This window comes from Danio rerio, chromosome 4 (assembly GCF_049306965.1).
Source record: "Danio rerio strain Tuebingen ecotype United States chromosome 4, GRCz12tu, whole genome shotgun sequence".
In the NCBI taxonomy this organism is placed as follows: Eukaryota; Metazoa; Chordata; class Actinopteri; order Cypriniformes; family Danionidae; genus Danio; species Danio rerio.
In genome coordinates this window covers 35983557-35999420 of record NC_133179.1, presented here as the reverse complement: position 1 = coordinate 35999420, position 15864 = coordinate 35983557, and the positions used below count along the sequence as shown (strand labels likewise).

At 46.2% G+C, this 15864-nt stretch overlaps 2 protein-coding genes, 6 non-coding genes and 2 pseudogenes across 8 annotated transcripts in view; 4 read left to right on the top strand and 6 right to left on the bottom strand.

The window, feature by feature from the left end:
* Positions 1–15864, top strand: part of zgc:173607 — a 791925-nt gene that overhangs the window by 472648 nt on the left and 303413 nt on the right. The gene's annotated exons all lie outside the window — the stretch shown is intronic.
* LOC110439586 (uncharacterized) overlaps positions 1–15864 on the bottom strand; it is a 296328-nt gene that overhangs the window by 220530 nt on the left and 59934 nt on the right. The gene's annotated exons all lie outside the window — the stretch shown is intronic.
* On the bottom strand, positions 1761–1924 carry LOC137494427 (U1 spliceosomal RNA). Its single transcript, XR_011014386.2, has one exon. It is a non-coding gene; the product is annotated as a U1 spliceosomal RNA (small nuclear RNA).
* Positions 3066–3229, bottom strand: LOC137494285 (U1 spliceosomal RNA). Its single transcript, XR_011014245.1, has one exon. It is a non-coding gene; the product is annotated as a U1 spliceosomal RNA (small nuclear RNA).
* LOC137494426 (U1 spliceosomal RNA) lies at positions 4371–4534 on the bottom strand. The gene has a single exon (XR_011014385.2). It is a non-coding gene; the product is annotated as a U1 spliceosomal RNA (small nuclear RNA).
* Positions 5676–5839, bottom strand: LOC137494453 (U1 spliceosomal RNA). The gene has a single exon (XR_011014411.2). It is a non-coding gene; the product is annotated as a U1 spliceosomal RNA (small nuclear RNA).
* LOC137494376 (U1 spliceosomal RNA) lies at positions 6981–7144 on the bottom strand. The gene has a single exon (XR_011014336.2). It is a non-coding gene; the product is annotated as a U1 spliceosomal RNA (small nuclear RNA).
* On the top strand, positions 12273–12372 carry LOC141382083 (U6 spliceosomal RNA; annotated as a pseudogene).
* Positions 12786–12859, top strand: LOC141382092 (U6 spliceosomal RNA; annotated as a pseudogene).
* On the top strand, positions 15393–15499 carry LOC141382080 (U6 spliceosomal RNA). Its single transcript, XR_012403027.1, has one exon. It is a non-coding gene; the product is annotated as a U6 spliceosomal RNA (small nuclear RNA).

Below are 15864 nucleotides of genomic sequence, written 5' to 3'. Positions count from 1 at the left end.
TGCAAGTATAGATTAACAAAAATTAAATAATAAGAAGAAAAATATGTGCAAAAAATAATGATAAAATTATACAAAGTAATAAGAATAGCAGCAATATGAGGTAGCTTATAGATATGACTAATACAGTGATATATACGTAAAGTCAAGTGATGTATAAGACCGGGTTAGAATTTAGAAGCCTGATGGCCTGGGGAAAGAAGCTCCTCCTAAGTCTCTCAGTTTTTGCCATCAAGCTACGGAAAAGCTTACCAGATGGAAGCAAAGTGAATAGGTAATTACCAGGGTGATTTAAGTCCTTACAGATTTTAACAGTTCTATTTTTACAGAGTTTGAGATAGATGTCCTGCTAGGAGGGGAGAGCAGACATTGAGATGCGCTCAGCTAATCGCACAACTCTTTGAAGTGCTTTGCGGTCCTGGTTTGAGCTGTTTCCATACCACATTGAGATACATTGAGTCAATACGCTTTCTATGGTCCCTGAATAGAAAGTTTTCAGGATTGATCAAGGCGTTCCTAGGGTATATTGCGAAAGGCTACGAGAATCTAGAGAACTTCTCCAAGACCAGCCTGGTAGCCAGCCGCTGACACCAGACTGCTGGAAGAAAAATCCCTGCCCTTCTAGGTGAATAATGAGACCCCCGGTGAAAATTGACTTTTTTTTTTTTTTTTTTTAAGCACACCAACAGCTTAAGACAGCTATTTAAAACAGGCGCAGCACCAGGGAAGGACGCAGCTCAGTTGGCATCGACACAGCATTGACAGAAACAATGCCCTTGAAGGCGAGAAAAAATAATGGCAGCGAAGCTGTGACACAGGGAAGTCTATCAGCTGCCAAATGAAGGACTTCGAAAAGCGTACACTGTAAAAAATTTCCAGGTTTTCACAACAAGTTACTGTAATTTTTCACAGTAAATTACATTAGTATCTTTTCACAGTATTTAACTGAAAAAATCACAGTAATATGTTGTATTCATATTTTTATTGTGAAATTACGGCAGGTAACATGATTACGGCAAATTACTGTGAAAAGGGCTATATCTTTGACCGCCTTTGCCTAGAGCTCCGTGCTTTGCACTCTCGCCTTGTATATTTCGTGTCCTGTTTTCTTACGTCAGCCTATCAGCACAGTGCTCAAACGACATAGCTTGAAGAACACGACGGGATCTGCAAACGTTCCGCAAAAGAACTTCACTGACGAAAGCGGAAGCGCTAACGGAACAACCTCCCGCTGCAGGCACCTTACATTCCTGAGACGGGAAACCACCGACGGCTGGCTGCGAAATTGCCTCTGGTTCAGATTGGTTTAGAACCGTCCCTCTGCCCAAAACGCCACAGACGTCTGCAAAAGATTGCAGTTCTTGAAACAAAGTTACCTCTGATCCGAGCAGAAGCGTTCGCTTACTTAACGGCAGATAAAATGATGACCTTTCACACGGTCTGCATTCGTTCCGTCAGTAACAGCGGCAGGCCGGCAAATAAAATCCTGACGTTCCACAGGGCACACTCGCTTGGCGGACAAAAGCCACCGGGGGCTCTCTTTGCGTGTTCCTTCACCTGGTCAAACCGCTTTGAGGGGGGACCTTTCGAGTGGTTTTCGGCGTCTGTACAGACTCTTCTAGCGACGGGTGGGCAGGCCTTCCACAGGCGCGCGCAGCTCAACGGGAGCAAAAGAGGCTGGGCAAAGGGCGAGGAAGAAAGGGAAGCGACGCTCCAGCCGGGTCCGACGCTACCGCCTGAACTCTGTCTTGAACCACTGTGCTCAGGGGAGAGCGCGAACGCAGTCCCCCACTACCAGAAATTATGCAGTCGAGATTCCCACATTTGGGGAATTCGCAGGGGTCAGCGTGGCTGGAGTGCAATGGCCAAGCCTCGCCCTGGGTGAACCACCTTCTTGATCATGGTATCTCCCCTGCCAGGTAAGTATGAGTTGCCGGGCGGCGCAAATGGCAGCCGCCGTTTTCTATCGGCCGTACTCCAGGGCGGTGATGCCCAGCCACCGAGCGTGGGGAATGGGCCAGCAACCCCTGTCTCCTGATGGCGCTGTACTTGCAGCAGACGTGCCTGTGCTTGCAAACCACTCGCTAGTAACTGTGGCAACGCATGAAGGGTTTGAGCTTCCTCCAGATGCTTGCTTCGTGTTTTGTCATCAGTTGGGGCTGCCAACACATGGATTCCTCTGGACGCACTCGATCTGGGGATAACAGACCCTCTATGGGGGGAGGGGATCCTCCTGTTCTTTCTTTCTTTTCCTCCAACTGTTTTCTTTCTCTACAGATGCCGTTTTTCTCTGCTTAGTTTCTGATTTGGTCTATTTGGACATGTCGACCTCCGGCTTTGCTGCGGTTCGGACCGCCTTTGCCTAGAGCTCCGTGCTTTGCACTCTCGCCTTGTATATTTCGTGTCCTGTTTTCTTACGTCAGCCTATCAGCACAGTGCTCAAACGACATAGCTTGAAGAACACGACGGGATCTGCAAACGTTCCGCAAAAGAACTTCACTGACGAAAGCGGAAGCGCTAACGGAACAACCTCCCGCTGGAGGCACCTTACATTCCTGAGACGGGAAACCACCGACGGCTGGCTGCGAAATTGCCTCTGGTTCAGATTGGTTTAGAACCGTCCCTCTGCCCAAAACGCCACAGACGTCTGCAAAAGATTGCAGTTCTTGAAACAAAGTTACCTCTGATCCGAGCAGAAGCGTTCGCTTACTTAACGGCAGATAAAATGATGACCTTTCACACGGTCTGCATTCGTTCCGTCAGTAACAGCGGCAGGCCGGCAAATAAAATCCTGACGTTCAACAGGGCACACTCGCTTGGCGGACAAAAGCCACCGGGGGCTCTCTTTGCGTGTTCCTTCACCTGGTCAAACCGCTTTGAGGGGGGACCTTTCGAGTGGTTTTCGGCGTCTGTACAGACTCTTCTAGCGACGGGTGGGCAGGCCTTCCACAGGCGCGCGCAGCTCAACGGGAGCAAAAGAGGCTGGGCAAAGGGCGAGGAAGAGAGGGAAGCGACGCTCCAGCCGGGTCCGACGCTACCGCCTGAACTCTGTCTTGAACCACTGTGCTCAGGGGAGAGCGCGAACGCAGTCCCCCACTACCAGAAATTATGCAGTCGAGATTCCCACATTTGGGGAATTCGCAGGGGTCAGCGTGGCCGGAGTGCAATGGCCAAGCCTCGCCCTGGGTGAACCACCTTCTTGATCATGGTATCTCCCCTGCCAGGTAAGTATGAGTCGCCGGGCGGCGCAAATGGCAGCCGCCGTTTTCTATCGGCCGTACTCCAGGGCGGTGATGCCCAGCCACCGAGCGTGGGGAATGGGCCAGCAACCCCTGTCTCCTGACGGCGCTGTACTTGCAGCAGACGTGCCTGTGCTTGCAAACCACTCGCTAGTAACTGTGGCAACGCATGAAGGGTTTGAGCTTCCTCCAGATGCTTGCTTCGTGTTTTGTCATCAGTTGGGGCTGCCAACACATGGATTCCTCTGGACGCACTCGATCTGGGGATAACAGACCCTCTATGGGGGGAGGGGATCCTCCTGTTCTTTCTTTCTTTTCCTCCAACTGTTTTCTTTCTCTACAGATGCCGTTTTTCTCTGCTTAGTTTCTGATTTGGTCTATTTGGACATGTCGACCTCCGGCTTTGCTGCGGTTCGGACCGCCTTTGCCTAGAGCTCCGTGCTTTGCACTCTCGCCTTGTATATTTCGTGTCCTGTTTTCTTACGTCAGCCTATCAGCACAGTGCTCAAACGACATAGCTTGAAGAACACGACGGGATCTGCAAACGTTCCGCAAAAGAACTTCACTGACGAAAGCGGAAGCGCTAACGGAACAACCTCCCGCTGCAGGCACCTTACATTCCTGAGACGGGAAACCACCGACGGCTGGCTGCGAAATTGCCTCTGGTTCAGATTGGTTTAGAACCGTCCCTCTGCCCAAAACGCCACAGACGTCTGCAAAAGATTGCAGTTCTTGAAACAAAGTTACCTCTGATCCGAGCAGAAGCGTTCGCTTACTTAACGGCAGATAAAATGATGACCTTTCACACGGTCTGCATTCGTTCCGTCAGTAACAGCGGCAGGCCGGCAAATAAAATCCTGACGTTCCACAGGGCACACTCGCTTGGCGGACAAAAGCCACCGGGGGCTCTCTTTGCGTGTTCCTTCACCTGGTCAAACCGCTTTGAGGGGGGACCTTTCGAGTGGTTTTCGGCGTCTGTACAGACTCTTCTAGCGACGGGTGGGCAGGCCTTCCACAGGCGCGCGCAGCTCAACGGGAGCAAAAGAGGCTGGGCAAAGGGCGAGGAAGAGAGGGAAGCGACGCTCCAGCCGGGTCCGACGCTACCGCCTGAACTCTGTCTTGAACCACTGTGCTCAGGGGAAAGCGCGAACGCAGTCCCCCACTACCAGAAATTATGCAGTCGAGATTCCCACATTTGGGGAATTCGCAGGGGTCAGCGTGGCCGGAGTGCAATGGCCAAGCCTCGCCCTGGGTGAACCACCTTCTTGATCATGGTATCTCCCCTGCCAGGTAAGTATGAGTCGCCGGGCGGCGCAAATGGCAGCCGCCCTTTTCTATCGGCCGTACTCCAGGGCGGTGATGCCCAGCCACCGAGCGTGGGGAATGGGCCAGCAACCCCTGTCTCCTGACGGCGCTGTACTTGCAGCAGACGTGCCTGTGCTTGCAAACCACTCGCTAGTAACTGTGGCAACGCATGAAGGGTTTGAGCTTCCTCCAGATGCTTGCTTCGTGTTTTGTCATCAGTTGGGGCTGCCAACACATGGATTCCTCTGGACGCACTCGATCTGGGGATAACAGACCCTCTATGGGGGGAGGGGATCCTCCTGTTCTTTCTTTCTTTTCCTCCAACTGTTTTCTTTCTCTACAGATGCCGTTTTTCTCTGCTTAGTTTCTGATTTGGTCTATTTGGACATGTCGACCTCCGGCTTTGCTGCGGTTCGGACCGCCTTTGCCTAGAGCTCCGTGCTTTGCACTCTCGCCTTGTATATTTCGTGTCCTGTTTTCTTACGTCAGCCTATCAGCACAGTGCTCAAACGACATAGCTTGAAGAACACGACGGGATCTGCAAACGTTCCGCAAAAGAACTTCACTGACGAAAGCGGAAGCGCTAACGGAACAACCTCCCGCTGCAGGCACCTTACATTCCTGAGACGGGAAACCACCGACGGCTGGCTGCGAAATTGCCTCTGGTTCAGATTGGTTTAGAACCGTCCCTCTGCCCAAAACGCCACAGACGTCTGCAAAAGATTGCAGTTCTTGAAACAAAGTTACCTCTGATCCGAGCAGAAGCGTTCGCTTTCTTAACGGCAGATAAAATGATGACCTTTCACACGGTCTGCATTCGTTCCGTCAGTAACAGCGGCAGGCCGGCAAATAAAATCCTGACGTTCCACAGGGCACACTCGCTTGGCGGACAAAAGCCACCGGGGGCTCTCTTTGCGTGTTCCTTCACCTGGTCAAACCGCTTTGAGGGGGGACCTTTCGAGTGGTTTTCGGCGTCTGTACAGACTCTTCTAGCGACGGGTGGGCAGGCCTTCCACAGGCGCGCGCAGCTCAACGGGAGCAAAAGAGGCTGGGCAAAGGGCGAGGAAGAGAGGGAAGCGACGCTCCAGCCGGGTCCGACGCTACCGCCTGAACTCTGTCTTGAACCACTGTGCTCAGGGGAGAGCGCGAACGCAGTCCCCCACTACCAGAAATTATGCAGTCGAGATTCCCACATTTGGGGAATTCGCAGGGGTCAGCGTGGCCGGAGTGCAATGGCCAAGCCTCGCCCTGGGTGAACCACCTTCTTGATCATGGTATCTCCCCTGCCAGGTAAGTATGAGTTGCCGGGCGGCGCAAATGGCAGCCGCCCTTTTCTATCGGCCGTACTCCAGGGCGGTGATGCCCAGCCACCGAGCGTGGGGAATGGGCCAGCAACCCCTGTCTCCTGACGGCGCTGTACTTGCAGCAGACGTGCCTGTGCTTGCAAACTACTCGCTAGTAACTGTGGCAACGCATGAAGGGTTTGAGCTTCCTCCAGATGCTTGCTTCGTGTTTTGTCATCAGTTGGGGCTGCCAACACATGGATTCCTCTGGACGCACTCGATCTGGGGATAACAGACCCTCTATGGGGGGAGGGGATCCTCCTGTTCTTTCTTTCTTTTCCTCCAACTGTTTTCTTTCTCTACAGATGCCGTTTTTCTCTGCTTAGTTTCTGATTTGGTCTATTTGGACATGTCGACCTCCGGCTTTGCTGCGGTTCGGACCGCCTTTGCCTAGAGCTCCGTGCTTTGCACTCTCGCCTTGTATATTTCGTGTCCTGTTTTCTTACGTCAGCCTATCAGCACAGTGCTCAAACGACATAGCTTGAAGAACACGACGGGATCTGCAAACGTTCCGCAAAAGAACTTCACTGACGAAAGCGGAAGCGCTAACGGAACAACCTCCCGCTGCAGGCACCTTACATTCCTGAGACGGGAAACCACCGACGGCTGGCTGCGAAATTGCCTCTGGTTCAGATTGGTTTAGAACCGTCCCTCTGCCCAAAACGCCACAGACGTCTGCAAAAGATTGCAGTTCTTGAAACAAAGTTACCTCTGATCCGAGCAGAAGCGTTCGCTTACTTAACGGCAGATAAAATGATGACCTTTCACACGGTCTGCATTCGTTCCGTCAGTAACAGCGGCAGGCCGGCAAATAAAATCCTGACGTTCCACAGGGCACACTCGCTTGGCGGACAAAAGCCACCGGGGGCTCTCTTTGCGTGTTCCTTCACCTGGTCAAACCGCTTTGAGGGGGGACCTTTCGAGTGGTTTTCGGCGTCTGTACAGACTCTTCTAGCGACGGGTGGGCAGGCCTTCCACAGGCGCGCGCAGCTCAACGGGAGCAAAAGAGGCTGGGCAAAGGGCGAGGAAGAGAGGGAAGCGACGCTCCAGCCGGGTCCGACGCTACCGCCTGAACTCTGTCTTGAACCACTGTGCTCAGGGGAGAGCGCGAACGCAGTCCCCCACTACCAGAAATTATGCAGTCGAGATTCCCACATTTGGGGAATTCGCAGGGGTCAGCGTGGCCGGAGTGCAATGGCCAAGCCTCGCCCTGGGTGAACCACCTTCTTGATCATGGTATCTCCCCTGCCAGGTAAGTATGAGTCGCCGGGCGGCGCAAATGGCAGCCGCCGTTTTCTATCGGCCGTACTCCAGGGCGGTGATGCCCAGCCACCGAGCGTGGGGAATGGGCCAGCAACCCCTGTCTCCTGACGGCGCTGTACTTGCAGCAGACGTGCCTGTGCTTGCAAACCACTCGCTAGTAACTGTGGCAACGCATGAAGGGTTTGAGCTTCCTCCAGATGCTTGCTTCGTGTTTTGTCATCAGTTGGGGCTGCCAACACATGGATTCCTCTGGACGCACTCGATCTGGGGATAACAGACCCTCTATGGGGGGAGGGGATCCTCCTGTTCTTTCTTTCTTTTCCTCCAACTGTTTTCTTTCTCTACAGATGCCGTTTTTCTCTGCTTAGTTTCTGATTTGGTCTATTTGGACATGTCGACCTCCGGCTTTGCTGCGGTTCGGACCGCCTTTGCCTAGAGCTCCGTGCTTTGCACTCTCGCCTTGTATATTTCGTGTCCTGTTTTCTTACGTCAGCCTATCAGCACAGTGCTCAAACGACATAGCTTGAAGAACACGACGGGATCTGCAAACGTTCCGCAAAAGAACTTCACTGACGAAAGCGGAAGCGCTAACGGAACAACCTCCCGCTGCAGGCACCTTACATTCCTGAGACGGGAAACCACCGACGGCTGGCTGCGAAATTGCCTCTGGTTCAGATTGGTTTAGAACCGTCCCTCTGCCCAAAACGCCACAGACGTCTGCAAAAGATTGCAGTTCTTGAAACAAAGTTACCTCTGATCCGAGCAGAAGCGTTCGCTTACTTAACGGCAGATAAAATGATGACCTTTCACACGGTCTGCATTCGTTCCGTCAGTAACAGCGGCAGGCCGGCAAATAAAATCCTGACGTTCCACAGGGCACACTCGCTTGGCGGACAAAAGCCACCGGGGGCTCTCTTTGCGTGTTCCTTCACCTGGTCAAACCGCTTTGAGGGGGGACCTTTCGAGTGGTTTTCGGCGTCTGTACAGACTCTTCTAGCGACGGGTGGGCAGGCCTTCCACAGGCGCGCGCAGCTCAACGGGAGCAAAAGAGGCTGGGCAAAGGGCGAGGAAGAGAGGGAAGCGACGCTCCAGCCGGGTCCGACGCTACCGCCTGAACTCTGTCTTGAACCACTGTGCTCAGGGGAGAGCGCGAACGCAGTCCCCCACTACCAGAAATTATGCAGTCGAGATTCCCACATTTGGGGAGTTCGCAGACATCTGCCCAGGGAACGTGCAATGGTAACTGTAGACTGTAGACTCTCGTCCAACGAGAACCCGCGATTGTCTACAGTTTGCTTAGACCCTGGGCTAATCGGAGGGATGCATTGTCTAAAGTTTAAAATCAGGGCCAATCAGCGCTGAGGATTTTCCAAAGTATGCACAGTATGTTTTGTTCACGACATGTTTGAAATATCTCACTTTTTGAGCAGTATTCGTGAGGCTGCGCCTTCAGAAAGTACACCTGTTGTTGAGATTTCGTGTGGTAAGTTATTTTTATACTGTTATATTGATGCACAATATGTTCTGGTTAAATCACGTTCGAAGTTTTTCACTCTTTGTGCAGCATTTTGTCTTTGTTCGTGAGGCTGCGCTGTCAGCAAATACACCTCTCATAGTGATTTAGAGCGGTAGGTTATTTTTATCCTGTTCTGATAAACAGTATGTTTTGCTCACATCACATTTAAAATATTTCACTGTGTGTGCAGTATTTTGTCTGTGTGCCTGACGCTGCGCTGTCAGACGTTCATCCATTACAGAGATTTTGTGCGGTAAGTTATTTTTATTGTTACATTAATGCTAAGGTCACATCATGTTTGAAATATCTCATTCTTTGTGCAGTGTTTGGTCTGTGCTGGTGACGCTGTGTCGTCAGAAAGTTCACCTGTCCTAGAGATTTTGTGTTGTAGGTTATTTTTATACTGTGATATTACTTATATGTATATATGGCTGCACAAAACCTGAAAAAGTTTAGCTTATGTATTATTTTCAACGCTCGTGTCGGTTTGATAGCTCCATTTACATAGTAAATAGTTGTTTCATTAAAATATAGCAACCATCATGCTAATAAATAAATATCCCTTCATATACAGCAATATATGTGACCATGACAATTATTATCATTAGTTGTTACTATGAGAAGTAAAGAACATTTTAAGATCTTAGCTGGGACAAAACATATGATCCATACCTGTACACAGTAAAATCATCAGAGTAAAATTTACTCAGTTCAGAGAACATTTAGTCCCTCTCTAAATTGAGCAAAATTTACTCAGCAGCAGAGTAAAGTTAATGAGCCGATGATGAGTTTAATTAAGTGATGATTGAGCACTGATGATGAACACCTGCTGTTAATATGCAGAAACATAAGAGAAGCAGCAGCAGCTACGCTCATTGCTCACCTGATTGACTTTATTTCTGTCAGATGTTCAAAAAATCCATATGAGACTGTGGCGAGGGGGCGTGGCCGAGAGCCGTGGGAACGGAGTAAGGCCACCGCCTAAGTGGATACACCTGCGGTGCGCACCTGCCTCGGATCCCACGGAAGGAGCTCTGGGACATAAAAGGAGGAACTATGGCAGAGGAAGCCGAGAGAGGACCGGGCCCGGACATATTTTACTTTTGCTTTCAGTTTGACGGCAGTCTTCGTGAGGAGCTGCCGTCCGTCCGTTTTGGTTTAGACACAGAGACTGCCGTCCCTGTTATTAATAAATATTTTAAAACTGCGTTGGTTCTCCGCCTCCTTCTATCTGGCGGCCAAAGGGCCATGAACTTTATTACAGTGGTGCCGAAGCCCGGGAGAAGGAGGGACGCGTTGTCCAGATGCCCTTGCCGCTGAGAGAGGGTCGAGCGTTTGGGAGTTAACCCGAGTGGGGGAGAAACCTGTTCGTCTGCCCAGAGTGCCGGGGCGGCCTGAGGCTGGCGAGGAAAGAATCTGCCTGCTGCCGTCTCCCAGCATGGGGAGGAGCAGGAGACGCAGGGCTCACCACCGAAGGGGAAAGTGCTTAAGGGAGCCATCCCACAGAACCCGGGGGAGTTGCCGCGATCCACCATGATGCCAGAGCCTGCATCCATCCACGGAAGCAGAGCAGGAGACCAGAGATGCCGCCAGCCAGCCAGGAGAACCGCTGCCGGACGCCAGAAGACAGACGGGTGGATAGATTCCTCCACAGGGCTCCCAGCACGTCATCGCATCTCTCAGCTGGTGGAGGACCGAGTGGCAGCATGTCTGGAGAACCGAACCCCAATTTTTTATTTTTTTTTCCTCTCTCCCCTTTCCTGGTCTACTCTGTCTTTCCTTTTTTTTCATCTCCTGTTCTCTCGGCCCATCTCATATAGGTCTCGCAGGGGCTGTGGCGCCAACCCCCCCATTGTCTCCGTGGGGAGCTGCCGTCCCTGTTATTAATAAATATTTTTAAACTACGTCGGTTCTCCGCCTCCTTCTTCCAGGCGGCCAAAGGGCCGTGAACTTTATTACAGAGACTTATAGTGAAGTCCAGTGTTGTAATGAGAAACTAAATCATTTGGTGATGAAAGGTTAGTAATTTCAGGAAGAGAGTTAATATTAGCAAAAAAAGGATTCTAAATTAATATGTTTTATGTTACGGAAGGAAATAGTACGGAGAGATTTGGTGGAAGAAAGAGAGAGTGCAAAATTAAATCAGAGGAGAAAATTATCCGTTATAGGGAGTTCCTCAGCAGAGAGGTCAATGGGTGAAACACCAGAGCAGCAGATGAGGTTGAGGGTGTGTCCTTTAGAGTGTGTGGGAACATTGACATGCTGTTGAAGTCCAAAGCTCTCAAGACAGGATATAAAATCTCTTGTAAGGGAGTTATTAAAATTATCCACATGAATATTAAAATCTCCTAAAACCATAATATTAGGTGAGAGGGTGGTAATATGTGTTAAAAAGCAGCAAAGTCATTTAGAAATTCATTATTTACTTTGGGTGGACGATAAATTATGGCAACATTTGTAGGTGTGGATCCAGAAAGTTTTGAAATCATAGATTCGAATGAAGGAATAATGTGAAAATGTTTTTAAAGGAAAATGAGAAAGATTTTCAAGAATGTGTTCTCAAAAATTTCTACATTTGTTTCAGAAACAAAGTGCATAAAAGACCAGTTTCAGAACAATTTTGGAAAAAAATATTTGTGGAAATAGACGAAGAGGGAATCTGGAAGAATTTAAAATGGAAATATTTAGACGCAAAAATTGAAACGTTGGATTATTTCATCAGACATAATGTTATTTTCACTGAAACAAAACTGGCACCAATTGGAAGCAGTGAGAATGCATTATGCAAAATATGTGGACTGGAAAATGAAGGTATTATGCATTTGTTTTTAAAATGTGTTGAATTTAATACATTTATGGCAAAGTTAAAAGAAAGTATTAAACAAATGATGAAAAGTAAAACAGAGCAGATTGAGGAGGAGACAGAATGGTATAAAATATTTTTATTTGGTTTTAATTAGGGATTGGATATGGATTTTTTGGCCGATACCGATAACCGATAATTCTTCAGACTTGGAGGCCGATAGCCGATATGTATAGGCCGATAATAATAAATATTTTAAATTGTTATATTTTTATACAGCAAACTTCATAAAAGATTGAACTGCTCTTATGAACTGAATAGTCTATACTTGAAGCAAAAAAGATATGATTTCGAAATTGCAAGGTGTCAACATCGGATCGATAACGATAATCTTAAAAATAGCATTTATCGGACAATAACGATATGGGCGCCGATATATCGTGCATCCCTAGTTTTAATGGAAGTAAAACAAGAATTGCCAATTTGTTTCTATCAGTTGCAAGAACTGTAATTTGAGAAAGGAGAAACATTGTTAAAAATAAACATGCTAAAATGGAGTTATGGACAATGTATAAAAGAAACTGGAAAACTATATTAAAACTGTGGAACAATATTTTAGAATGGAAGAAAAAGAGACTGAATTTTACAAAACGTTTATGTTGAATACTCCTTATATTACGTACTCACTAGATGGTTTGAAAATAGATTTGCCAGAATGATTATGCTTGTTGTTTTCCTGTTTTGAAACCAACATAATGTCATAAGGAATGTTTGTAAATGATATTTTTATATGCTTCTGAACTGATGTTTTGAAAAAAAAAACATATACTTGGATCGATACAGAGAATATTAGCATGGCCCCTGCGAAAGGATGACACGCAAATCCGTGAAGCGCTCCATATTGCTGTTTTAGTGCGTGGGTAAAAGTACAGAAATGAAAAAAGACAAAAGGCTTTTCACGATTCCAAATGGTGCATGAGGATGGGTTTAGCAAATCGTGGGAGGTGCTACTGGGTCAACTGGAAAGTCTACATGCATGGTGAAAACGAATGTGGGATGCTTTGATCGTTTGTTTTGTTGTGCAACCAATGCACTTCCAAAGCCCTTGCTTTAGTGGGACTTTGCCATAGGCTATCCTGACACTCTAATTTCCCCCTGTCCATAAACTTGGTGACCTACTGCATCAATCAGTGTGCCTAGCACTGACAGGGCCAAAGCTCTGTAGTGCACGGCATACAAGTGGGAACATGGCTCTCTAGGTCCCACCACCTTGGAAGAACATTGCTGGGACTCGAGGCGTACATATGCCCTGAGCCTGAGTGCTTGCTATGGTGGCACATATACTAAAATTGGGTCGATACAGAGAAGATTAGCATGGCCCCTGCGCAAAGGAACCTGATGGATCTTCTCTGTCCCCACCCTGTGGCCCCCAGCAGTCCTCTCGACGTCACATGGCCTTAGACTGCAAGGTAGTGACCCCTGAACCCCACTGGGGTCACCTGAGACCTTGACAGGTGCTCATGCTTGCTGAAATTAATGAAATTACCCAATATGGTAAAAAAATCAAAGGCGGGAACTGGCATAATTAGCCATGTGCTTTCTGGGGTATGACAGGTGCATATTAATTAGCCATGTGCTGTAGACTGCTCTCATTGTATATCATATATTACATAATTTGAAAAAGAAAATCCATTTTAAATGAATTGAGTAACATATAATAATAATAAGTATGATTTTTTAATAAATTTATTACATTATATTCAAATATAATTCTATGTTTATTTGCAACATAACTAAATATAGCTTTTTTGAATTGCATGTCAGTTAGATAAAATGTTTTTATAATCAGGACTTATATTTGACACCTTTTAAGAAATAAAATATTTTAATAGTTCAATAATAAACATACTGAAATATTGACTTTTAAATGTTTTAGAATTTTGTCAATTATATTGACCGCAATGTTCAGGTAACTTATTTATTAATATTAAATAACACATAATACAATATTTAAACAACTGATTAAACTAAATATAGTACCTAAAAATATTAGGTTGTAGGATATAAGAAATATTAAATTAAAATACTTTCAAATTTAAATTTCAGGCATTGATATTTAAATAGGTTTGTCAATTTTTTAAAGTTTAATAAATTATTTAAAAATTCAATTAAATATATTTTAAAATATTTCATTTACATCAATGTTTCCAGTTATATTTACATATACACATATTATTTTTTACTGCATTTACATTGAACATTTACTTAAATTTACAATATAATTTTATACCATTTTTATTTTTACTGTTAGCTAAACTACAGTTTATAACTTGTTTATGAATAATAAACAGAACCCTAATATTACCATCCTTTAAATTACACAATGATAACATTAAAGCAACCACATGAATATGTACGCAGTGTATTTTTGCAAGTTTTATTTTATCCTTTAACACTTGTTTGCAATAAATGAATAGAAAAAATGATGAATGTAAAGTGTAATATAAATATTGTGTAAAGTTTATTCGAGTCACAACAGATAACCCACTCTTGGGACACTGTAGCAACTGAACAAATCTTTAAAAAAAGCTGAAATGTACACAGAGATTAGAAATAAAATAAAAAAATGTTTATTTACACAAAATATGTAACCATTTATACTTTTAACATATTAGGGCAGTACAATATAGCGTAAAATTATTTTATTATCACAACAGTTTATGCAATATTTAAAAAAAAAAATCACAAACATATGATAAATTATTATTTTATAAACTACCTTCCCAGTAGTTGCTGCTCGGCTATTTGCTAGAGCAGCTCAAAGCATAACCCAGAGCTGTAATAAACACTAATAGCAGAAGTTAAGAAGAAAAAAGAAAATGACAACAGCCAATAAGAGTCAAAATATCTTGCTTATTTGTTTTAAAGACTAAATGTTTGCACCTTTACAGTGTTTTTAGACTTAGACTTAATTTTTAGAATTAGTTATTTGCATCTGAACAATATCTTTCAACCATTTAATATTATTAAGTAAATGATTTAATAACACAGAAAAAAATGCATTTTTCTAGGGAAATGTTATTTTAGAAATAATCGCGTTTTTCTATGTTATCATAAAGCCCTAAAACATATACATGTATATATCTATTTTTTGTCAAACAAAATAAACATTTACAACAAAGCTTGTCGTCTTTTTAGTCTGTTTTGTCTCCTTTTTTAACTTCCTCTATTCACTGCACCGCTTTATAAATCGCGCTTCCTGGAGGTCCCGCCCAGCGGCCAATCGGAGCGCACGTTCAGTGGAACTTTCTCAAAAGAGCCAACGGCACGCTACATGACATGACCAAATTCGGAAGCACGCTTTGTGGAACTTTCCGTCGACCAATCCCGAGCCAGACGTCGGGCCAATCAGGAAGAAGGGAAAGTGGAACTGTGGAACGGGAAGGGAACCGAAGATTCTCCCGCAAGAGGCGCAAGGATGACACGCAAATCCGTGAAGCGCTCCATATTGCTGTTTTAGTGCGTGGGTAAAAGTACAGAAATGAAAAAAGACAAAAGGCTTTTCACGATTCCAAATGGTGCATAAGGATGGGTTTAGCAAATCGTGGGAGGTGCTGCTGGGTCAACTAGAAAGTCTACATGCATGGTGAAAACGAATGTGGGATGCTTTGATCGTTTGCTTTGTTGTGCAACCAATGCACTTCCAAAGCCCTTGCTTTAGTGGGACTTTGTCATAGGCTATCCTGACACTCTAATTTCCCCCTGTCCATAAACTTGGTGACCTACTGCATCAATCAGTGTGCCTAGCACTGACAGGGCCAAAGCTCTGTAGTGCACGGCATACAAGTGGGAACATGGCTCTCCAGGTCCCACCACCTTGGAGGAACATTGCTGGGACTCGAGGCGTACATATGCCCTGAGCCTGAGTGCTCACTACGGTGGCACATATACTAAAATTGGATTGATACAGAGAAGATTAGCATGGTCCCTGCGAAAGGATGACACGCAAGTCCGTTAAGCGATCCATATTGCTGTTTTAGTGCGTGGGTAAAAGTACAGAAATGAAAAAAGACAAAAGGCTTTTCACGATTCCAAATGGTGCATGAGGATGGGTTTAGCAAATCGTGGGAGGTGCTGCTGGGTCAACTGGAAAGTCTACATGCATGGTGAAAACGAATGTGGGATGCTTTGATCGTTTGTTTTGTTGTGCTAATGCACTTCCAAAGCCCTTGCTTTAGTGGGACTTTGCCATAGGCTATCCTGACACTCTAATTTCCCCCTGTCCATAAACTTGGTGACCTACTGCATCAATCAGTGTGCCTAGCACTGACAGGGCCAAAGCTCTGTAGTGCACGGCATACAAGTGGGAACATGGCTCTCCAGGTCCCACCACCTTGG